This window comes from Furipterus horrens, unplaced genomic scaffold (assembly GCF_987537825.1).
Source record: "Furipterus horrens unplaced genomic scaffold, mFurHor1.1.pri manual_scaffold_11, whole genome shotgun sequence".
Lineage (NCBI taxonomy): Eukaryota > Metazoa > Chordata > Mammalia > Chiroptera > Furipteridae > Furipterus > Furipterus horrens.
Genome location: NW_028327181.1, coordinates 45,576,112 through 45,599,727, shown reverse-complemented (window position 1 = coordinate 45,599,727; position 23,616 = coordinate 45,576,112). Strand labels below are relative to the sequence as shown.

The following is a 23,616-nucleotide window of genomic DNA, read 5'->3' as shown; positions in this document are numbered from 1 at the left end:
TTGATCCAGCTTCTGTCTTGCTCTTCCTGTTCACCCTGAGCTTGGTGGAAGGGGCTCTGGGGGCAAGTCTTCGCTCTGATACTTGAGCCTGAAAGCCAGACAAGTGACTTTACCACTCTGCACTCAGTTTCCTCATGCGATAGGCCTGCCTCCAGAGGGGCTACAGAATCAAATGGAACGTAGAGAAAAGGGTACTGTGATCTGGTACCTACCTCAGTGCCTTATTCTACAGATGAGGAAACTGAGGTTTGATGCAGTAACGCACTAGTTCCCAAGCCACGTGGGAGCTCTGATGCCTTGATCATTGCATAAGACCCACACACCTCAGAGACTGGGTGGGGGTGGGAGTCTTCCTGAGCAGGCAGTGGCTGGCTATGGTGAGTGGGAGCCTTGGAGGAGGAGTTGTCAGAGAGTCTGTAAGCTAATAGGTTCATTCCCTCACTCATTCATTAACATTCTCCACTCAAAATCATCTGCCAGTGGCTTCCTGCCCCACAGACGAGAACCCCAGGCCCTCTATTACCGCCCTGCCTGCAGCGTGCCCACTGCTTGTCCCCTTGCTCGTTCCCCACAGAGCTCTGTCCTGCAGCAGGGCCTTTGCACTTGCTCTTCGCTCTGCCGAAGATGCTCTTCCTGCAGCTCCACCCATGACAGGTTCCCTCCTGCTCTTCAGTTCTCCGCTCAGATAGGCCTCCTACTCACACTCCGGCCAAGCAGCTCCTGCCTGTCACTTCACCTGTTCACTTTCTTCCTTGCACTCAGCACTCCCTGCAATTATCTTCTTTTCACACGTGAGCATTTGTGTGCTGTCTGCCCCTTGCCACCAGGACACCAGCTCCACTACAGCAGGGGCCATTTACCTCTGTTGATTCCTCAGCACCCAGCAAGGTGCCAGGTGCCCAGTAGGCGAAGACATTTATATCCAGAGCATTCACTTTAGAAGTCAACAATGTTTTAAAGGAAGGTCACAGTGAGGGCTAATGGTGGGGTGAAGGTGGGGGCCTGGCCTAGACACCAGGCCAGAGACGAAGCATCTGTGAGCAGGATGTCGGTACAAATCCTCGGCTCGAGGTTCCAGCCGTCACCTCAACCTTGACCCGCAGCGTCCCCAAGCCCGAAGCGGAGCATGAGAGGGCTCCACTGGGACCCCACCACCAAGCCTCCCTCCCCCAAGGCGCTCGGGCCCGGCGGGCGGGCGGACGCGCAGTGGGGCATGCGGGCCGCCAGGGGGTGCTGTCGGGGCGCGCACGGCCCATCTGGCGCCCGGGGCCGCGAGCGAGCGCAGCCAGGCCGCCCGGGAACTTTTTTCCTCCCGCTCTAGCTCTCCTTCTCCCCCAACGCGTCGACCGCCGGCTCGCTCTTCCTGTGCATAAGGGATAGCATTTCCCCGCGGTCACCAGGCAGGCGCGTCTGGGTGCGCGGCCAGGGCCCGGTCCCCGCGCCGCCAGCTCCCCGGGCCCCCGGGTGCCGCCCCCGCCCGCGGCTGGGCTGGGAGAGGCGAATTGGAGAGCGAGGCGGCCGCGGAGAGGGTGAGAGGCGAACGGAGCAAGCAGGCCGCCCTGAGCGCGGCCCGAGCTCCGCGGCCCACCCCCCTTCCTGCCTGGTCGGGGGCTGGCCGGGCCGACGCGCCCTGACCCCCAATGGCCTACCGGGCCTCCGGGCCTCGAAGTCGCAGCAGCAGACCCAGGGCCCCCGAGTGAGCGGGGGCGCCGAGGTGAGCACCGAGCGCCGGGTCGCGGGGGGCGCGAGGCGTCGGGATCCGAGGCCCGGCGAAGATAGAAGCGCGTTGGGCCGGCATGTAGGGGTCCGCGGGGTCATTGCTTTGTGTGGCGTGGGGGTGGGGGGCTGTGCGAGGTCACCGGATGGCTGTCTGGGGAGCTGCAGGGTGGGGGCGCCCTGCGCCGCGGATGAGGGTCTTGAGGAATATTTGTGCGGCCGGCTGGGGTCGGTTCGTGGCGTGGGGACGCTAGAAGCGTGGGTCGAGTGTGACCAGAGGCTCTGTGAGCTCGGGGGATTGAAGTGTTTGTTGAGAGTGGGGTGGGGGGAAAATGGGGGGCATTCGCCTGGCGCTGAGAGCGGAACTTTGTGAGTGCGTCCAGTGGGTGGGGGGCAGGAAGCAGACGTCTCCGTGCAGGGCTTGGGGCCGGGCGCGAACCGCAGCTTGGGAGCCTGGGACTCGAAGGGTGAGGAGGGCCTGTGTGCGGAGATGGTGCTCTAGGGGCTCAACGCGGCGCCCCAACCCAAGCGGCGGCGCCGGGGCCTGTGCGCAGGCCTCGCGACCCGGCAGGAAGCTGCCCCAAAGGCCCGGGGAGCTCCGACACGGCCAGGCCCCGGGCGCGCAGGCCCTTCGGTGGGTGGCATTACAGTCCCGGGGCGCAGGACACGCGAGCCCCATGTCCCCAGACAGCAGCGCGCCGGCCGTGTCGATGGTGTCCAGCGCCTTGGAAGCAGGAGACCGACGTGGGGGCCGGGCGTCAGGCGGCGTCGCTGAGCGCGGCGGGGGCGAGGGAGTGGCAGGACATGGTGGTGACACTTAGAGCCTTGGGAGCCCTGGATAGGGGGAGCTCTGGGGTTTCAGCTCTGAATGGATAGCCCCAGTGTAACAATGCGCCGTTGGGGGCTTGGGGGAAGGGAGGCGGCGCGCCTGAATGGCGGACGCGGGCCCTGAGCGTACCCGCTCGCCATCGGCCCTCCCATAGCTCCCTTCCCTTGGTTTCCGCAGGCTCTGACTCAAGGACCCGCGCGGGGCTGCACGCTTCCTCCCATCCAGAGTGCACCCCCGCCTTATTTCTCTTCCAACGCAGCGGTGTGTTGAGGATTCAAGGGCGTTACATCTGGTTGCAATCCAGTCTCTTGCCTCTGCTGGGCTGTTAAGACCTCGCGCTGACGTCAGAGCAGGGGAATTACTTCTTTTTATTTTATCTTTTTAGTTGTCTGCTTCCCTGGAAGGGGAGGAAGGTGAGTGAGGCGAGCTCTGATGTGGAAGTGCCAGTGCCACGGGAGCCCCCAAGCTGGGGGCTTTGCTTCTCTGCCCCCACCCCATCCTGCATCTGCGCTGGCTCTGTCCAGGTTCGGGCTCACCCTGGGTGGGGGCCTCTCCCGATTGACCACACTGTTGCGTTTCCAGAGGCTTCCCTGGCCCTCCTCCTCTGGAAGCTGCAAAGGAATCTTATAGCTGACAACGAGGGGTGGGGGGTGTGCCCCAGGAGCATCCAGGAAGAGATCCTTAGGCGCAAGAAGTGGCCTTTTGGGTGACACAGTGAAGTGGGCAGACATCCTGGTCTGGGGGTTTGAGCTTCAACCCCAAAATTCTGGCAAAGGCTCTCAGAAGCAAAAGCCCTGGAAGGAAGGAAAGTATACCAGGGGTTGATCCAGGCCCCAGAAGCTGACTGTGGATCTTTCCCAACAGCAAGCCAGGCGCCCCTCTGGCTTCCTAAACAGAGGGGATTCACCTTCTGCAAAACCCTCTTCCTCTCCCACTGGACAAAGAGGCCCTTGCAGACGGGGCCTTGTCTTATTCCTCTTTAGACTAACCAGTTAGACCAGTAGCTTTCAGATTATTGCTAGTGTGCTGTTGTAAGAAATACATTTTAGGCCCCAGTTTTGTTCACTCCCATTGTATGTAACTGAAATGAAGGTTTAGTGAACTCACTTTTTTACTTCCTCTGTTGATCTGGTACTTTCTATTCTAGTCTATCTGATTTTTTTAAATTGCTGGTTATAACTCACTAAATTGATTTTACAGTCCACTAATGGGTCATACACAGAGTTTGAGAAAACAAGCTAGAAAATGGATCTGGCTTCTAGTCATTCAGCAAACATTAAGAGGCTCTAACAAGTTCTCTTTTTTTAAAATTATTGCCTGTATTGAGGTGACATTGGTTAACAGGGTCATATAGGTTTCAAGGGCACCGCCCTGTGATACGTGATCCATGTACTGCATCGTGTGCCCTCCACCCAAAGTCACATCTTCTTCCTTCACTGTGTATTTGACCCCCTTTACCCTTTACTACCCTCCATCCCTCAGGTTCTCTTTTAATTACTCAAGTAACGTATGGATTTTTCTTCTTGTTGTGAAAAATGCAAAAATAAATAAATAAATAAATAAATAAATAAATAAAAACCCCACCTTCAAAGTATATAGAGTAAAAGCTCCCTCCACTGCCCAGCCTTCTCCCAGGAACCCCAGTTCCTAGGTGGAGCCTGGCCTTCCAGGTGGGGTGCTGCTCATGATGCAGCTGTCACACATGCCAGTATCTCGCTTTCTTTCACCCTGAATGAGAGCGCACCTCAGGCTCTTACTCTGTACCTTCCTTTGGCATCTCCGTTTGTCCCTGTGAGGTCAAGGTGAGGTGCTTCAGGGCAAGGCCCTCGGTTGACTCCTGGCTCCACCGAGCCCTGCATGAGTTATTTACCTCTCTGCACCTCAGTGTCCCTATCTGCACGATGGGAATAATAACTGCCCTGGCCCCACAGACTGTCGTGAAGATTTTACTAGTTTTTTTAAAAATTAATTAATTAATTTGTTTATTTTATTTTTAGAGAGGGGAAAGGAGAGAGAGAGGGAGAGAAACATCACTGTGTGGTTGCGTCTCACTCGCGCCCCCAACTGGGGACCTGACATGCAACCTAGTTGTGTGCCCTGACTGGGAATCGAACCAGCGACACAGATTTTACTAGTTAACGCATATAAACATATAGGAAACAGTACTTGTCCCTATAAATGCCAGTTGCCACCACCGTCATCATTGTTACTATCCTGTTCCATAGCAGTCTGTCTATGTACCTTGTTGCTGTTACTGGCGGCCCGTGGCTGTGGCACAGATGCCCCCCTCCCCCGACATGTGGCTCTGCGGGGTGGGAGGAGGAGGAGGCCATGCGAGCTGAGCGGTGTTTCAGTGGCAGAGGCACCTGGGCTCACTGGCCCGAAAGGCACAGATATTTTCCAGGGACCCACTATTTTTGAAGTCCTTTGCTTAATGCAGCTGCCTCTAAGAGATCACAGCCCCATAGGTGAATGAGACCTGGGTGACACCCTTGGGGACCAGTGTCCTGGCAGCTCATGCCAGGGCTTCTGCACGGAACAGGTGCCCCTGTGAAAGCCCAATGCAGATGCTCACGGGGAGGAGGAGAGAGAGCGGAAGGCAGCATCTTTGGTGAGACTTGCCCAAGTGAAGACAGAGCAGAGGGAGGTGGTGCATGAGTCAGTTCCAAGGTGGGCGGGACAGACAACTGAGCTTTAGGATTCAGGAGCACGTGTGCTCAGTCTTGGCCAGGGTTGGGGCTTAGTGGAGGTGGGGGCTTCATGAAAGAGGCAGCTTGGAGCAGGGGCTTCAAGCACAGGTAGTAAGAATGAGGGGGGCATTCCTGGCAGAGGGAACACACAGCATGTCTTTGGAGGCTGAAACGGAGGTGGCCTCTACCATGGCCAAAAGGGGTGGAACTGATTCAGAAGGAGCAGTGGCCGAAGACGCAGGGCTATTGCTGGGGCCTCCTCGCTGGCCTCCTTGCTTCCAGACTGCCCCGTCCCAGCATGGGCCACACTACCAGACGGGCCTTTCTCATCCACGGCAGCTACTTCCAGGGGCTTGTGCTGCGTTCTGGATAAAGGTCGGCCCCCAGTCCTTCCCAGCCTACAGGGGCCCTCACTGGGGTCCCACACCTGCTCTGCCGCCACTCAGCTGCGCTCCCCTCCCACCAGCACAGCGCTCCTTCCCTGGGTTCAGCCATGTGCAATATATCCCTGCCTCTGTGCACTTGCCCGGCCTCTTTCTTCCTCCTAAGATGCCCTCCACCTTCCTCCCTGCCTCCCAAGACTAAACCAGACAACTAGAGAAGAGGGAAAGGGAGGCAGAGGGGAAAAGGAGAGACGGGGGAGAGAGACAGAGACACGGATGGGGTGAAGGGGGGAGACAGACATGAGACAGAGTGAGAGAGATGTTCTTATTGCTGAGTGGTGTGCTTAGAACCAGGAAGGAAATAAGTACTGTGGGTTCCCGCAACACTGGACATTTGTTCACTCATGTGTCTGTCCATCCTTTCATGCAGCAAACATGCCCTCAGTGCTTTCTCCCCTCTGCCTGGTGCGCACAGGGGCCCCTGAGCTGAGCGTGCTGTGGTCTGGCCTTCAGGCCCTCCCTGTCCGTGGGCCAGGTGGACAGGGAATGCCTAGCTTCTGCACGGTGATCGCACTCAGGAGAGAAGGTATTGAGGATGCTGGGGAGGGGAGGAGTGAGTCCCGTGAGGGGACAGCTGTGGCAGCGCCCCACATGTGTGTGTGTGTGTGTGTGTGTGTGTGTGTGTGTGTGTGTGTGTGTGGCGGGGGAGCCACTGCTTAGCAGTTGTGGGGGGAAAGTCTTGGCTGCATAGCATCTGCCCTCTCCTCTGGTCATCTGCTTGGGCTGAGAAAGTAAGGGACCCAGTGGACAGGGCTGACAGAACAGGGGCAGGGGGCTTGCTCAGAGTGTGGACAGGCCCCAGGCCAGGGGTCTCACGGGAGGGTGCGAAGACTTGAGTGGAGCTCCGTCCTTGGAGATTGTGCCTATCCACAGTGCCATGTGGTAGGGGAAGCACTAGATTTGGAATCAGGAAGACATTTAGTTCCAACTGCTGCTTCAGGCAAGTCACTTCCCTCTCTGAGAGTAGATTTCCTCTCGAGGCCCTGAGCTCTGGGTCATAAACACAGCGTGGGGTTAGGCCAGCCTCAGTCAGATCCGGTGCCTGCTGTCTGCCCTGAAGCTCCATCACCATTCTTTAAAATGGGCGTGATCCCAGGCCCCTCCTGGTTACAGTCAGCACACGTGGCTGTTCACTTTTTTTTTTTTTTTTTGTAATCTTAACTCGCAGATATGTTTACTGATTTCAGAAAGAGAGGAGGGGAAAGAGAGAGAGAGAAACATTGATTGGTTGCCTCCCATAGACATCCCAACTGGGAATCAAACCTGCAACCTAGGTATGTGCCCTGATCCGGACTCGAACCCGCGACCTTTTAGTGCACAGGATGACACTCCAGCCAGCCAAGCCATGGGCCAGGGCATGGCTTTGCTCTTACTGCTAAAAAAAGCCTTTCAGTGAGGAAGAGGTCGTTCTCCTTCCACTCCCCATCCTGCCAGGTCGCATCTACATCTCCTGTGCAATGACCCTGGCCCAGACTGTTTCTTTCCAGCCAGGTCGAGGTGGGAAGAGGGACAGATCGAGAGGGTCATTGTTAGACGGTAGGGCAGGTAAGAATGATCGTTTTCTGGCCAGAGTCTGTCTCCAAAGGGGGCTCTGCCCCTGTGGTGTGGATGGACCCTGAGGAAGCATCCAGCACCTTGTGACTTCTGAGGCAGTGAATGTGGCTGTGTAACACACTCAGTCCCTCGTTCGCTCACAAGTCACGCTGCCCGGGGTGTGGGGCGCAGCCGCTCCGTGGAGCATTTCTGATGTAGCTGAGTGGACAAGCACACATGTTGTGGAGTCCAGCGGCCTGGGCCCAGATCCCAGCTTTGCCACTTATTAACTGGGGCATGTTATTTCTTTTACTCGGTCTCCTCATCTGTAAAATGGGGGAAGTGATAGCACCTCCCTCACTGGGTTATTGGGAAAATGACTGAGTTCATACAGATGAAATATTTAAAACAGGGCCTGACATGGAAAGTGCTAGAGAATGCTTCCTCCTCTTCCTCCTCCTTGTTTCTGTTCCTGCTGGGAAAACCTCACAGACAAGCTTGGTGCTGAGGAAGGTCAGTCCCAGCCAGGACTCTGCGGAGAGGGACAACACCTGGGAATGGCGTGGGGGTGCTCCAGGCCCAGCACCTGCCCAGGAGACCAGCTTCTTGAATCAGCACTCCTGGCCTCCTGGCCTTGCCAGACCTTTTTCCAGGGTGCCTGGAGCCTGCTCTCGGTAGCGGGAGCCCCATGGGTGAGGGTGAGGGTGAGGGTGAAGCTGGCGGAGGGGGGGTCCTGCCAGCACTTTGTTCACTCGGAATGTCTAACTCCGCCTGGCACCGCGTGGGCCTCAGACTGTAGAAAGAATTTCAGTATCAAATATGGAAGCTGAAAGTGTTTTTTGATTGACATTCTCCATTGCCGGAGGCCGCCAGACCGTATCTGGATTTTCTTAGGTGGCAGGTACCTCCAGCTCTCTGAGCCTCTATCTCCTCATTAATCAACTGGTAAAACTAATAGTACCTACTTCATAGTTTTGTTTTTAGGAGGATTAAATGAGGTGGTGCCTCTCACGCACTTAGCTGTACGTAACACCTAGTAAAGCGCTTCATAAATATTGCCTGTTAGTAATAATAATTCTCTGAAACATAAATGTAAATTAAAAATCACCAGAAAGATTTCTTCTTGGGAGCTATAGCTCCTTAGAGATGGGAAGTTGTAAGCCTTCACCAACACTGTAGGATAAAGAATTATTACGATGAATGGAAAAACACTGAGGCCCAGAGAAGGTTAGTTCCTGTAGCAAAGTCACACAGTAATCCAGGGTGGGGTAGGAAAGGCGGAACCACACTGGATATTGATACTGTGCTTTCTGTGCTTTGATAGCTATTCCTTCAGCAAATAGTTACAGTCAGTGTTGATATACAGCTGGGATTACATGGGCCTGTCTTCTTAAGCTTCTGGTCCGATGAGAACATGACATTTATAATGATTATAGTAAGAAGTAAAATAAAAATCACCTATTCTGTTGGGGGAGGGGAGAGCCATGCATTCATTCATCAGGGGAGGATGGCACTGTGCCAGGCCATAGAGCAGCAGTCCAGAAGTAGTGGTTCTCACAGTCCAAATGTCCTGTGCACGACAAAATCCTTGGAGCACAGGTGCACCATGTCCGGAGACATTTTGGTTGTCTCAGCGGGGGAGGTGCTGGCACCAAGTGGGTAGAGGCCAGCGATGCTGCTAAATGTCTTCCAGTGCACAGGAACAGCCTCCACAGCAAATTATCTGGCCCCAGATGTCCAGTGTCAAGGTGGTTGGAAGCCTTGCCCTGGAGAGAAAGTGGTGACCAAGTGGGTGCCACCCCTGCCCTTGTGAAGCTTACGGTCTGGTAGGTGAGCGAACATTAAAGAATTGCACTTGTATGGACGTCTTATAATTATATGTAATTGTGTTGCAAGCTAAGAAAGTAAAGTGCAGAGGGAGGAGAGCAGCTTTCTACTCCATGGAGGCGGGACCTTTCAGGAGGTCTTTCTGGGCAGCAGGCACAGCCTGGCGAAGGCTCGGGGGCAGAAAGGCCAAGGTGTGTAGTGGGAAGGGTGGACAGCTGGTGTGCGTGTGAGCAGGCAGCAGAAAACGGCCCGGCCCCCGGGGTTTCCAGAGGTGGGGAGAGGAGAGGAGCCAGAGAAATGCTCGCCTGCGCCCGGCTTGAGGGAACTGCAACTGCTAGCATCCTGTGTTCTGGGGGACTGAGCCAAGGGCCCTTGAGTAGGTCTGGAGGGTGGGAGTGCTGCTTTTCCCTGGGGGCCCAGCCTCTGCCGCTTCTCTCATTTGCATCCCTCTGGCAGGTGGGGTAGAAAAGCAGGAAAAAAAGAGAGGGGAGAAAGGACAACATTTTCATTTCAAACAGGAGTGGGGGAGGTCGAAGGAAGAGGGTTCGGGATACCTTTGAGACAAGCACGGAAAATCCCACGTGGTCCGCAATAGGACTGAAAGCAGACGTTTTGCCAAATCAGGCTTAATTGAGTAGTTCTCATTCTTGAGTCCAGCAGGATGTGGATAGAGGTGACACTGTCCCCTGGGGCCCCACCCTGGCTAATTAAACATAGAGGCTCTGGTCTCCCAGGCAGGACAGCAGCCTGCGGAGCTCAGCTTGGCAGCCCTTGGCCCAGGCTGAGCATTCCAGAGATGGTGACTCGGGGGCTGCCTGGTGGCAGGACCAGATGGGGAAAGCAGAGGTGGGAGAGGCCTGGTCTCTGTAATAAGTGAATGAATGCCTGTTTCTTTGGATGCTGAAAGGGACTGTGGAAAAAAGCCATCATTTAATGAGTGCCTGCTGTGGTGCTGGGCATTGGGTGGTTCTCTCTAAGCCTTATTAACGGCCCTGTAGATTGTCAAGGAAACTGAAGCTCAGAGAGGTCCAGTGACCTGCTTGAGGTCACATAGCAACCAAGTGGCAGAGCCCAGATTGCACACCACATTGGCTGGGCTCCGAAGCCAAGCCCTGCCTGCTGGTCACTCAGCCACTCGGCAGATGATCACTGACCGTCGGTTTCTAGGGCTTGGGGTCAGACAAAAGCGAGTCTGAATTCTGACTGAGGCAGTTTCAGTTCCGCGGCTCTCTCTCTCGCATCATTCTGTCATCTGTTGAGCGGGCACAGCCATTCCTTTATCCTAGAGCTACTGTAAGGGTTAAACTCTGCACGGAAGGGGAAGAGGGAGGCCCAGGGAGGGCGTCCAACCCCGGCCACCCAAGTGGCAGGGTGCAGTAAAAGCACCCTGGGTAGAGCCTGTGAGATTGTCCTATCTTCGTGCAGTATCAGTGTTGGGTTTCTTTATTTGAAAGGAGAGAAAGGCAGAGAAGGTGGTGTGGAATGCAGGTGTTTATTTTTCTCTGCCTGTGAAAGCCCTGTTTCACCTCTGCCTGGTAGGTCTTCCCCAGACACTGCAGAGCTGTCCAGGGTGGGCACTGACAGGGCACCCGCCAAGTGAGGCTCCCAGTGTAGCCTGGAAGCCCTTATCCAAGAACCTGGGATATCTGAGAACCCCCCAAAAGTGAGGGGTGGGCGAGGGTCATGAAACCAGCGAGTCCCTCGGCGTCCTTCAATTCAGCCCTCCTGGTCCCATTTATTTCCTTATCTCCTGGCAGCCAGTGGGCTGCTGGGAAATCACGGGCAACCTTCCGGATGGACAAACAAAACAAGCATTGCTCACAAAAGGAGAGGGAGGTTGGCTGGGCCTCTCTGGCTCCCCTCCCCCTGCCCTAGCCCCTGGCTGAGGCATCTCTGCTGCTCCACCCAGCTGGCACCCTACATACCCCGAGAGGCAGTGAGGGGGTTGCAAAGCCATTGCAGTCAGGCCGCCCTGGCTGGGAGCCCCTTGCTCTATGGAGGTGGATTCGAGGAACGGTGGAACTGTGGGGTGGATGCGAGTCAGGGTTTGCTGGAACGGCTGCTTCCTCCCTTCGGCTGGCTGGGAAGGCAGCGTGGAGAGGAAGCCAGGCCCGCAGGTAGCAGAGAAAGACATCAGATCCAGCGGGAACAGCAGAGAAAGCAAACAAACAGGGCTTTGTGTGGCTGCAGATTGGCTGCTCAGAAGGGAAGCCAGGCCTGTGGTAGTGGGGAGGGGTGGGGGAAGGTGGCCAGGCCACGGCTCTGCGCGCTGGGGCAGCAGCAGGAGCGCCCCTCGGCGTGGACAGGCATCTGGAGCCCAGCCTGGCTGCGTGCCAGCTGCGCCACTGCACTCCCTAACAGATCTGGGCTTGTTTCCCCACCGAACCTGGGCAGTCGCCGTGTGGAGAACTCAGGGACACAGTCATCCGGCGCAGCCATGGGAGCTCCCTCCTACCCCTGTGCCCCTTGTTGCTGGGAGGACACGGGGTAAGAGCGCGTCAGGGTCTTCCTGGGCAGCTGCCGGCTGAGCTGGTCTCCTGGGAGCGCAGGGCCGCCGCTCTGAGCTGTGGGCACTCTGGGGCTCCGCCGGCAGCCATGCGGCGGGGAGACAGGTTCTTGCCGTGCAGAAGCAGAGCCCTGGCACCTTCGGCCCCCGGGCCGAGCCAGATGTGTCCCCTTCCGTCGGGGCGGAGGCGCCCTGGGTCAGGGAAGGGACAAGCCGGAAAGCACGGCCTTCTCGCCGAGAGGGTGCGGAGCCATCTTGCGGGAGGGGCTGTCCAATTCCGGTCCCGCCTCTCCAGGAAAGGGCTGGCCCGGCCTCGAGAGAAAGGCTTAGGTGGGAGCTGCCGGGCCAGACACGCAGGCAGCTCGATGATATGATCGCTGCCGGGGCCATTTCCTCTACTCTCCCCGACCTCCAGAGGGAGCAACAAGCGGGCAAGCGCCCGAGCTTCCCGTCCCCCCGCTCCGGTTCGCCGCCGCAGCGCCCACCACTTTGGCCACGGCCGGCCGCCCCCACAGGTCGGTCCAGACCTGCCCTAGTCGGTCACCGCCCGCAGCGTGTGGAGGGGTGGGCGCTCCGTTGCCAAAGCAACAGTGGGTCCCAGCGTGCTCCGCGGGGCTGTTGAGGCTCCGCCCCTTCGCCGAGGCCGGCGAGTTCCGGGAACTCAGGGCCGTGCCCCTCGCCTCCGTCCCGGCAGGCGAGGTTCTGTGCTGGCCAGTCTTGGGACGCGCTCTGCCCGCCGAGCCGGCGACCCTCCGCCAGGGACCGCGGAGAGACGGTCCCTGAGGTCCCTGAGAAAGTAGGGTACCGTCTCCAGCTCTAGGCCACGCTTCCCCAGAGCCTGCAGCTGCGCTGCACGGTGGGCTGCATGCGCGGGCCGGAGAGAGGAGGGGCGGGATGCACCGCATCACACCAGGACTGGACCCTTCGTCCCACCTGCCTCCCTCCAGCACTGGCGCGCGAGCACGGGCCTTCTCTCGCTGGCCCCATCCACTGGACTGCCTGGCTGGGAGGCACATGCCTACCTCCTGAGCTCGGGCACCTCGCCTGCCTGGGAGCAGCCTCTTCTGGAACTTTGCTGCCAGCCCGGCCCTGCCCCCACCCCCTGCTGGTGTCTCAAGTGCCCAGCCGGTCTACTGCAGGGTCTCCTTTCCCAAGTCTCTTCAGAGACACCTGCTCAGCTGACCTCTGTACACTCCTACCTGCACTAGCAGGCGGCTGAATTTAATGCCAGCCTTTGGGTCTTGGAAGGGAGGCGGTAGGCCTATTGAGCAGCTGCCCTTTGGCCTTGCTTGAGCCTCGTCCCGGGCCGCGCCCAGGAAAGTGAGAAGGGGCTTCAGTTGCAGCAGGAAGGGACAGACTTGAAATAAAGAGTTGATTTCAAATCTGTGCCTTCCTGGCCGGGTTGCTCAGTTAGTTAGAATTTCCTCCTGAAGCAACCAACAAATGCGTAAATAAATGGAACAACAAATCAATGTTTTTCTCTTTCTGCCTTTCTCTCTCTAAAAATTAATAAAATAAAAAGAATTTCCCAGTGATAAGCATTTCATTTTTAATTTATCAGATTATTAATATGTTGATTTTAGAAAAGTTTTTTCTAAATACAGGAAACAAGTAAAAATTCCCTACATAACTTGGACATAACCATTGTTACCATTTTTGTAAACATACAATAAACATGATAAATATAATTGTAAAATATGGAGTCATGCTATATATTTGGTTTTGTAAGGCACTTGGTTTTAATAGCTCTTTAACTCACTATAAATGGAGGACAGGTTTATTATAAACTTGGAAAATATGGCAGGTTAAAAGAAAAACAATTCTCATACTCCCAGTCTTCAAAGGTAGCCCTGTTTGACTGTTCGTGGTGGTTTGGTTTGGTGATTTTCGTTTAAGTATGCCATCACTTCTCTTGTAAATGCCATTTGATATCCTTCTTTTCTCACTTAATGTTGTCCATCCTGTGGGAGTCTTGAGAGAACCAGAACCACATTCTTGGGACAGCTTCAGAAAACAGCCAGACTGGATGGTCACTTTCACTTTGTTCATCTCCCCATCTGCAGGCCCCAGGAGCCCTTCCTCATTGCCAGTAACTTTGATAAGCATCTTGGACCAGGGAGTTCCTGCTTGCTGGGGCCCAGGAGGCCACCCAGCCTGGGTGGGGACTTATGGGCCCAGTTGACATTCAGACTCCAGCAGCAAGGGGCTCTGATTGGCCCCAGGTGGGCAAGGCTGCAGCAAGTTCTCAGAACTGAGCCTCATCTGGGGCCTCTTTTGCCCAGCCCCATTCAGACTCAGAGACCCCTTGTTGGTCCTGTGATCCACCTTCTGCTCCCTATCTACATCTTAGAAACCAGTTTTTGCCGTCCTGGGCTCCTCGCCCTCTCCCCGGGGCCATGGGGGCCTGGCCCCGGGCATAGCCTCTGTTCATCTGACCCTCAGGCTCATCTACAAGCCGGCATGTCCCTGCCTTCAGACCTTCTCTTCTCCCCCATTCCTGAACCCTTGGAGTATAACACATCCAAGCCCTGTGTGAAACAGGCCTTGGAAAACCACAGTTGCCAGGGATGGATTGGCTTTTAAAAGGCATCCAGGGCTATGGGGGGCAAAGCCGAAGAGATAAAAGAATGCAGGGCCCTGTTCCTGAGCAGCAGCTGGATTTAGTGGATGGAAGACCGCAGAAGGCCCCCGTCCCTGGGAATAAGATCCTTGGCAGAGGGGTGGCTGCTGGGACACCAGACACCGTGCCCCACCGGCCATCACCTGCTACCAGTACTGCGTGCTCTCTGGAATGAAAAAATGCAGAGGGATGCTGTGAGCCCGCGGCCAACGGCCCCGTAAATTATATTCTCTGAACAGGTTTATTCCTCTATAAAATATTTAAGACCCATTTCGCCTTACCTATAGCAAGGAGACAGGTTGGGCTGAGGTTGATGTTCCAAACACAATTTCTTTATCTGAATTTGCTCTTCGAGCTGGGTGCTGCCTGCCCTGGGAAATGTAACCAGGGGGTGGGACGGGTGTGTGCCTGGGCTTGTGGCCTGTGTGTGCGCAGTGTGTGTCTACGTCTGCTTTGGAGGGTTCTATACATGGAAGGAGTGGTGGTTCTCCCATGGTTGCCGCATCCAGGCATGTGTATGAGTCTGTGTTGGATTGCTCAGTGTGTGCGTGTACGTGTGTTATGTGTACAGCGGGGGCGTCTGTGTTTGTGACTGGGACCAGTGTGTGATTGCATGTGTGGGTAGGGAGATGAGCTGAGGGGGTGAGTTTGTATGAGCATGTCTAGGGTGTTCAGTGCGCGGTGGTACCCACAGCACTTAGTGGGCGGCAGTGTGCTTCTCTCTGGTGCATGTATGTGTCTGTTTGTGGGGGGTGGGGGGACCTGGGTGTGTGTTGCGTGTCACCTGCTTGTCCTGCCCAGTGAGGCCTGTTCCAGTGTGCACATGGAGTATGTATGGTACAGGACTTTTCCCACCCATTCTGTCAGTGGCAGGGCAGTGGCCACTGTCTGGGTTGCATCCGCTCCCCCAGCCCTAGGCACCGAGGGGAACTGGATGCCCGGAAACCTGAGTTCTGTGACTCTGGGCCTCAGGCCCCAGGGAGGATGGGCTTTGGGGGCTGAAGGAACATTAACCACATCTCACCCTCTTCCAGCAGAGCTGGGCCTGCCCTGCCACATGGCTCAAAGACCAGGGGGGGACTCGGGCGGGGGTAGGGGCAGGATGGTTCAGGCCCACATTTCACAGACAGGGAAACTTCAGTCCAGAGAGCATACAGTCTGTTAGTGGCCAAGCCAGAGCCTCATGCCGAGCACAGCTCTCACTCTACTGCTTTGCTCTGGGGCAGTCCCTCCTTGGGCCTCAGTTTTCTCTTCTGTGACGTGCTGGTGGGTTTCCAGGTCCCTGTGCTCTTCTTGTGTGGAGCGTCAGGACTAGAAGAGCCCGGGCACAGAGGAGGCAGGGTTTGCCACCGTTCATTGTGCTGAGTCCAGCCAGGAGGCAGGCAGCAAGAATGTGGAATGATGGGAAGGTCTTGCTGTGGGCCGAGTCCCAGGAGCAAGTCCCAGCTCTGGAGGTCACTCTGCGCTTGGGACGTTGTCTCTGTCCCTTTCCTAGCTGCAGCCCCTGGCCCAGATGGGGCCCAGTAGTCCAGAAAGTGGGAAAGTAGCCGGCATTTGGTTTTCCTCAGCCTTGTGACAGCCCTCAGCTCCCCCTCCCCCAACCTCAGCAGCTAATGCATCTGTCACTACTTTCCTAATGAGGCTGCTGAGGGCCCCTCTGGGACAGATACCTTTGCAGGCCAGACAGCAACTGAGGGGGTGGGTCCGTCTCAGGGTCAGGTTAGGAAGGGGGTGCTGAGCCCCTCTCCTGCCTCTAGCTCCCGCCAGCTCAGCGCTTGGGGGCATCGAGGCCCATCCAAGCCCCGGAGCCAGCTGTGTGAGGGAACGGGTGCTGGAGGACTTTGGGAGGCAGGACTGTCCACACCAGCATGCGTTATTCTTTGGCACTGTGGCTGCTTGTAGCAATAATACTTCATCTGGTCAACAGATATGTTTGCAGCCTGCTGTGCCAGGACCGAAGTCAGCTATGATCTGGGTGTTCATAATCCCTGTCCTTGGGGAGGTGTGGCCAAGGGGGAAAGACAAGAACCAAATAATCAAGTTATTTGTATCATTACACATTCCTGTACGGGAATGCGCATTTATCACAAGCCAAGACAGGCATGCAAACACACGCAGCGTTTCTCTGGGGGAGCGAGGGAGCCTGAGCCTCAGCTGCGGGGTGCTCCCAGGCACCCGAGAGGCTCAGCTAGGACTTGCATGAGTCGGGAGACCCAGATTCTTGCTGTGCCCCCAGGCCACTGTCCACCTTCTCTGGGCTGCTTGGGGCTCTAAGTCCCTTCCAGCTCTGTCATCTCGGAGTGGAACTCAGGCAGCACGTGTCTCCACTTCCAGGGCCCTCAAGACATCTACTGGCAACAAGCTAGGCTTTGGAGTGCCCGAGGCACTGCCCCAGGGGACGCCCGCAGCCACAGAGCGCACAGCTCCTGCCTCAGGCTCCACCTGCCATTTGTTCTCAGCCCTTTTGCTCTCACAGAGGCCGGGCTGGGCGGAAGGAGTCTGGAAGAGATGAAATGGGAAAAGCAGTCCCTGCTGCCCTGTGACTGTAAGGGAGGCGTTCATTCCTGCGCTCATTGCTCACTTGCTGAATGAGTTTATTGAGCAGCTATTCATTGCCAGGCACTGCCACGTGTTAGACCGAGGTAGCAAACTGACTGTCCTCCTGCCACATCCTGCCTGCAGACCCATTTGGAAGGCCCACCCAGTGTTTTTTGGGGGAAAATCAAATGAATTGGCAGTAAGCAGTCCTGGGGCAATTTCACCCCAGTTTCCAGCTCTTCATCCCTCAAGGCTGTGATTGATGGCGCAGACTACAGTCTGATCCAGTGCTGTGGCAGAGGCTCCACGGAGCCTCACTGGACACCCCTCCCAGCCCTATCCTGTAGCAGTGTGGTTATGTGCCCAGCTTCAGGAGCCAGGCTGCCTGGGTTCAAATCCTCCCCTTGGCTTTTTACCAGCTGTGAGACCTCAGGTAAATCAGTGTCCCTCTCTAAGCCTCAGTTTCCTCCTCTGTAAGTGGGGCTCACAGGAGTAAGGACCCATTAGTTCCTGGAGTTGCTGGGGGATCCCCAAGTGAGAGAACTTTGAAATGCTTGTAACAGCCTTAAGTGTTGGCTGCTACTGCTGTTGTGCAGAGTAAAGGAGTTGCTTGCAGGCTGAGACCTGGATTTTAACTCCCTTCTTGGGGAACCAGGTCTCAGTTTCCCCAGGGGTCTCTTTGGGATAGAGACACCTACACCTGCCTCTCTCTGTTGGACTTCCTCCTTCACCCTCCCAAGACCTATTCTTGGGACCTGGGCTCGACTCCCACAGCCCACACCCAGCCTGGCCTGCCCTAGCAGGGGTGAGAGGTAGAAGCCTGGCCACCCCCACCACCCCTCCTGGGCCTTTTCTTTCTTATGCCAATGGATGCATTAATGTGTAAGGGTGGCCAACAGGCCAGTTTGACCCACAGGTGTAGGTCTGGCAGCAGGGACAGCAGGGCCTTGGGGCCTGAGCCTCCCTCCAGCTTCGGCCCCTCTCATCTTCTGAGTGCAAGGCTAGGTGGGGAGCAGGCGGCAGGGCAGAGTCTTTATTTAATTCATCCCCCTCCCTCTGGCCTCTCGGCGCTGGTAGTCTCTGGCTTGGCATTCAGGGCCCCTGGGGCCCAGCCCGTGCCCAGGGATCAGGTGCCACCCTACTCTGCACCACCAGTAGTCCTGGTCCCTCAGTGTGTGCCAGGCGTCTTGGAGGGCGTCCCATGTGACCTCTGAGAGGTCCCCAGATGCTTTTCTCTCTGCCTTGCCTCCCTTGCCTTTCAGAAGCTGTCCCCACTGCCTGGAACAAGGGCCTCAGTCCCTCTCTGACTCTTGAAAATCCATCCCTGCCTTCCAAAGGGACTCCCTGTCCTCCTGGGATCTGTCTGGTCCTTCTCTTGGGTGCAGCAGCCCGGGGTGAGGGTGTGTCCTATCCCCTGTGCACACATTTCCTTGAGGACAGTCTGGGCTGACCGCCCCCTCTCTGCATCCCACCTGGGGAAGGCCCAGGGGTTTGACTGAGTGCCACGCTGAGCCGTCTGCTCCGGCCGGGCCCAGAGAGCAGTGGGGAGGGATGGGAGCTTCGGTGTTCTCTGCAGGCCCTCCCTGTGCTCTCCCCCCCACCCCACCGGGGGAGCCCCGGGCCGGCCTCAAGCCCTTCTCTCTCCCTCAGTCCCCTCTCAGCCCTATCCTCTCTCTGAGGGGAGGAGGAAAGGGGAGAGGGAGTAGGTGAGCCTGTCATGGGATTTTTTTCAAGATGGCCCCCTTCTCCTTCCCCTCCCTTCTCCACTCCCCCCTCCCCAAGCCCTCCTTTCTGCTCCCTTCAACCCCTCCTCTCCTCTGGTGTACATCAACCACATTGTGTCTCCAAATGGGTGCCTGCGTCATCTCTCTGCCATCTCAGAGACAGGACCCTAAAGCAACACGCAATGTCCGCCTGGAGCCCACTGGCAGGGGCACAGAAGGAGTTGGGCTGGGGCTCTGCCATCCAAGGACTCCCATCTGGGCAGTGGCCTTAGGAAGGAACACTGTGCTCTAATGTAAAATGGGCCAACCTAGTGGGTGCAGAGGTCGCAAAGGACCGTCTCCAAGCCTGGGCCAGGAAGGCTGTCAGGGGCTTCAGAGCTCAGCCTGCGAGAAGGGGAAATGTGAGCTAACCCGTTAGCTGGGAACACCATTCTAGGTATTGGACAGTTGGAGCAGAGGCCTGGGGCACACCATGGCCTGATATGGTGGGGCGGTGGGGGGGGGGGGTGAAAGTAGCAGCCACTGACACTTGAGCTCACTAGAGAGGATGGTGAGGCATGAACCTGGAGAGGCGGGCAGAGATCCCTTTGCCACCCAACACCCTTTAGTGGCTCCCTATTGCCAAGAGGGCCACATTCAGACCCCCTGATGGCAGGCAGGCTTATACCACCCACCTCTCTCAGGACAGAGCCTGGCCACAGCCTGACTGCTATGCACCAGTCCAGCCCTCAGGTGTTCAGTGGGGGCTGCCTGTGTGCGTGCAGTTGTGGGGGGGCCACAATGACCTGTGTGGGCTTAGTGTCATTGGGGCCTGCTGGGTGGGACCCTTCTGGTTTGCTGGGGTCCCAGCATGCCTGACTTTCAGCCAGAACTTGGCAAACTCCATCCATCCCTGTCCCCAGATGTCCTTGCAGACTAGACAGAGGTGAACTGGCAGGCTGCCAGAGGTGGCAGGCAGCGTCGCCACCAGGTGGACAGCCCTCCCTGATCAGTGAGGTGGTGGGAGCCTGGAGGGAGGTCTCCACTGGCAAGCCTCGGTGCTCTGCCCTCGCCTGACCAAGGCAAGCCACGAGGTTCCCATGGGTTGAGTAGCTACGGTGTGCCAGGCTCTGCGTGAAGCTCTCGGTACTCGGTAGCTTGTTGCCACCCATGAGGTGAAGTCGGTTCTGTCTCAATTCTGCAGATGGAGACACTGAGGCTAGCAGGGTAATGCCTGTACCCAAAGTCGCTCAGCTGGAAAGGGGCAGAGTTGATCCTGGAATGCAGGTTTATACAAATTCAAAGCCTGTGTTTGTAACACCTGTGCTGTGCTGCGCGACAATGCCTATTGTGTTTCTCTTGGGCTGTGGGCTGGGGCCGGGGGGCGGGGGGGGGGACGTGACCATCCAATTTCAGCTCTGTCTCATGGTCATTGGCACAATGCTTTGCATGTAGTAAGTGCTCAATAAATGCTTTCAGACTGGATGACTGGGGTAGCGAGCTAGTTATACGGTGATACCTTGGCTAACAAGGATAACTTGTTCCTGAATCACATTCGTTAGCCGAAATGTGATTTCCCATAGGTTTCTATAGAAAATTATTTACTTCGTTCTGGCTGCTGCCCACTATTTAAAGATAAGTTTTATAAAATAGTAAAATAGCACACTATAAAAGGGCAAAAACTCACCGAAGGTTGAGATGAATAGCTACCCAGATGGATGAAGGTGAATGGAAAATAGAATGAAAACTGACGGTCTTTACACCATGATAGGACGTCGTCATCACATTTGAAGCAGCTCACGTCACCAGGTGTCTCACTGCTGTCTCGAACGTAAACAATGCAGTCAAGTGGGTGAGTCTCCCCTGTGTGTGTGGTCAGCTCATTTCTTTGTCTCTCACACACACACAGTTGGAAAAGATAAGCTCCTGGAATGGCCCGACCGTTCACGTTTGCCGCTTTATGTTAGCGCGCCTGTCCACTAAAACATTCATTAGCCGAGTCCGAAAACAGTGAAAAAAAATCTTCCTTAACCGAAAAACTTGTTAGCAGGGTCACTCAGCTGAGGTCTCATTGTATATATACATAGACCGCCTCACTCGGCCTCTCCGCCTCCACCCCCAGGAGCTGCGGGGTAGCGAGGGCAGGGCTGAGGAGGCTTGGAGGTGCCAGGCTTCTGCATGAAGGGTGGGCACTGCTTAGGACGTGGGTTCTGAGTGGGGCCTTGGATGCAGCGTGGGCACTCTTTCCAACTGAGCTCCTAGGCAGGGAGCCTTCGGAGGAACCATGTGAGAGAAGTGCCTTCCTTTGGCAGCCAGGACCAGGGTCCTTTCTGGTGTGGGTGTCCCCCTGTAGCTCTAGAAAGATGTTAATCATAGTCTGGCACTCAGATTGATGGCAGGGTTGGTGGGCAAAAAAAAAAAAAATTAGTAACGATCAAATGCCACAGTGTTTGTTGAGCACCTACTGTGTGTCAGGTATTGGGTATGCCATTTGTACTCTTAATCATAGCCCCATTTTACAGATGAGAAAACTGAGGCTCAGAGAAGTTAAGGCCACAGAGCAGAGCTGGGACCCAACTCCAGGTGGGTCTGTTTTCGACCCCACTGATTTCTTCTCTTTTGTGCCGTGCCGATACCCACAGGCCCCTCATGGCTTCTCTGAAGGTTCCATGACCTTGTTTTCAGACATCCTAGAGATGGAACCTTGGAGTAGAGATGCACCTCCCTCTGTCCCTCTGGGGCTATTCCTGGCAGCATTGGGGTTCTAGGTGCCAGCTGCCCAGCCCAGCTCTTCAGGAGCACAGGCTTGCTGGGTCAGGGACTGGGGACACTTCTGTGGAGTGTGCCTGACCACCATTACTGCTGAGGGGCCTGATTGAGGCTGAGCATGCCCCGGGGCACCCAGTGCGGCTGAGGTAGTCGGGGACACTCAGGCCACACTCTGTCCAGTCTCTGGACAGAGACTTGTGATCTCATCTCAGTCCTGCACAGCTCCACCGTGGGACTCTGGCCATCGCTGCTCCCTCTGAGTCCAGTTTCTCCGAGTACCGTTTGGGACTGGCCTCATCACCTTCAGGGTTCTGGTATTGGAGAGGTCTGGGAATGGCATGGGGCAGGGTGAGGGGGCGGGGGCAGTCCATGAGGCGCTCCGCGTGGGGATTCCTACTGCCCAGCCTGCTGGTGGGCTGGCATCACACAGCCGGGAGCTCTGGTCTCGGCTACACTTGTAAATTGCATGACTGCGGCAGGTGCTTCACTGTTTGGGCCACAGTTGTCTCACCTGGAAAATGGTCGCATTGATAGTATGGGCCTCAGGATAATGCCGGGAGTGTTAAGTGATTTTCACTTCAAGTCCAGGGCACAGGAAGTACTCAGTGGAGCGGGGGAGGGGGTGCTTTGTTGTTTCTGTTGGTGGTGGTGTTATTAGAGGCATTGTTAGAACTTTGGGCTAAAATTTTCAGTTCCTCGTGCTTCCTGGGCAGCTTGTGACAGGTAGGGTCATGTGATTGGTGCTGGCCCATGAGATTTGTGCCTCTCCCAGCGGAGTGTCTCTCTGCTCAGAGAGGCTAGAGTGCTCTCCCGACGCCGCCCAAGGTGTTAGTGTTCTGTGTGCAGGCGGGAGCCTCCCTGCCAACTGGCTGAATGTGTGGTGTGAACGGGAAACAAGCCTTTGTTTTTTAAGCCCTTGAGATTGGAGGGTCTTGGTGCAGTCACAAAGCCCATCCTGACATCAGGCATTTTATCCAAGTGTGACTGCCGTCAGTGGTCCATACAGGAGAACAATGAGCTGCAGAGGCGACCTGGCAAAAAAGAAACTGAACTGCTGACCTATGTCTAGAATTGTTTCACTGAGACTCTCATTCACTCATTCACCTTCTCATTAATTTGCTTACATCATTCATTCATTCAGCAAACGTCTCCTGAGTATGTTTCAGAGGCCTGTGGGAGCCCACAGGATGGTGGGGAGCTGCAGATCGTTCTGCAGAGCGGCAGGGCATGGCCCCGAATGGGGCAGGGCTGGCCTCCCCTGCGGGGCTCGGAGGTGGAGACACTGGAAGGGCACAGCGGGCATCAGACTTGCAGAGCCTGGCAGACGGAAGGGACGGCCTTCAGGGCAGTGGGTCCTGCTTGAGCAAAGGCCAAGAAGTGGCAGAGACTTGGGCAGCTGAGTCTGGCCACTGAGATGGGGGGAGGCCTCGGCCTTTGGTTCAGTGCTCTGGGCCGAAAGATGAGGAGGAATCGTGGGTAAAAGGAGAGACAAGCAGTGGGAGGGAGACAGCATTGTGGACTGGGCCAAGGTGCAGGCACAGGAAAGCTCAGGCCTGGGTGGCCAGGGGTTGTGGGCAGCGCCGGCAGTCGGGGCGGCAGGAGAGTCGGGAGGTGGGGTGCGGCTGCACAGTGGCTGGGGAAGGTTTGGGGAATCCGTTCAGAGTCAGTGCCTGAGTGATCCCAGGGGAGATGTCCAGAATGTGGGCTGGCTAGTGGACTGAGCTTTGAAGGAAGATGAGAACCACCCTTCCTGCCCAAGAGCAAACCGTTGACTTGGGGGCGGGCCGAAGCTAGGAGGGGTGGCACGTGTTTCTTCGTTGTGCCTTCTGAGGAAAAAAAAGAATCGAAACTTCTGCAGTGAGGGACTTTTTTAAAAGATGTCACCATTTGAAGGGAGGCTCTCCTGTCTTAAATAACGGTGTGTTTTACTCATGCCACACGTGTTGATTGAGCCCCTGCTGTGTGCCAGGCACTGTTCTAAGTGCACAGCTATGAGCAAAGCAGAGCTACCTGCCCTGGTGGAGCTACTGTTCTTGTGGGAGACAGCACTGTACAGGATATTAGAAGGTGGTAACTGCAATGAGAAAAAAAATAAAGCAGGGAAGGGGCGCAGGAGTTGGGGAGGTATTTGCAGTTTTAAATTGAGGAGTCAGAACAGCCAAAGACCTGAGGGAGGTAGGTGAGCCTTGTGGATGTCCAGAGGGAATGCCTGTGCAAAGGCCCTGAGGCAGAAACATGCTAAGCATGTTGTAGAAATAGCAAAAGGGCCAGTGTGACTGAAGCAGAGTGACAGAGAGGGCTCATGAGAGACCTTCGGCCACAGCTAGGACTTGGCTTCTGTTCTGAGTGAGTTGGAGGCCACTAGAGGCCTGGTCTGAGCTCAAAGAGAAGCTCACAGGCTCCTGAGGACTTGAGAGCATGGAGACCAGGAGAAGGTTCTGG

At 56.1% G+C, this 23,616-nt stretch overlaps 1 protein-coding gene and 1 long non-coding RNA gene across 3 annotated transcripts in view; one reads left to right on the top strand and one right to left on the bottom strand.

Annotated features, from left to right (window-relative positions):
* The first annotated feature begins 1,278 nt into the window (after positions 1 to 1,278).
* RAI1 (retinoic acid induced 1) overlaps positions 1,279 to 23,616 on the top strand; it is a 111,813-nt gene continuing 89,475 nt past the window's right edge. For both annotated transcript variants that reach the window (XM_090291504.1, XM_090291505.1), the window contains exon 1: positions 1,279 to 1,714. The gene's annotated coding sequence lies outside the window, so the exon portion shown is untranslated. The remainder of the gene's footprint in view (positions 1,715 to 23,616) is intronic.
* On the bottom strand, positions 10,512 to 11,312 carry LOC149997482 (uncharacterized). Its single transcript, XR_016514212.1, has 2 exons — positions 10,964 to 11,312; positions 10,512 to 10,825 (listed from the first exon to the last, which is right to left on the bottom strand). It is a non-coding gene; the product is annotated as an uncharacterized LOC149997482 (long non-coding RNA).